A 492-nucleotide genomic window follows, 5' to 3' on the forward strand; every position below is an offset into this window, starting at 1 on the left:
GATGGAGTCACCCAGGCTGGAGTGCAGTGGTGTGATCTCGGCTCTCTGCAAGCTCTGCCTCCCAGGTTCACGCCAGTCTCCTGCCTCAGCCTCCCAAGTAGCTGGCTCTACAGGTGCCTGCTACCACACCCGGCTAATTTTTTTTTGTATTTTTAGTGGAGATGGGGTTTCACCATATTAGCCAGGATGGTCTCGATCTCCTGACCTCTCGGCCTCCCAAAGTTCTGGGATTACAGGCGTGAGCTACCGCACCCGGCCAATTAATTCCTTTTTATGGCTGAATAGTATTCTATTGTATCACAATTTCTGTATCCACTCATTTATTGATGGGCATTTGGGTTGGTTCTATGATTTTGCAATTGCAGATTGTGCTGCTATAAACATGAGTGTGCAAGTATCTTTTTTTGTTTAATGACTTCTTTTCCTCTGGGTAGACACCCAGTAGTGGGATTGCTGGATCACATGGTAGTTCTACTTTTTTTTTTTTTTTTT

The sequence above is a fragment of the Mandrillus leucophaeus genome, unplaced genomic scaffold (assembly GCF_000951045.1).
Source record: "Mandrillus leucophaeus isolate KB7577 unplaced genomic scaffold, Mleu.le_1.0 Scaffold534, whole genome shotgun sequence".
NCBI classification, from domain to species: domain Eukaryota; kingdom Metazoa; phylum Chordata; class Mammalia; order Primates; family Cercopithecidae; genus Mandrillus; species Mandrillus leucophaeus.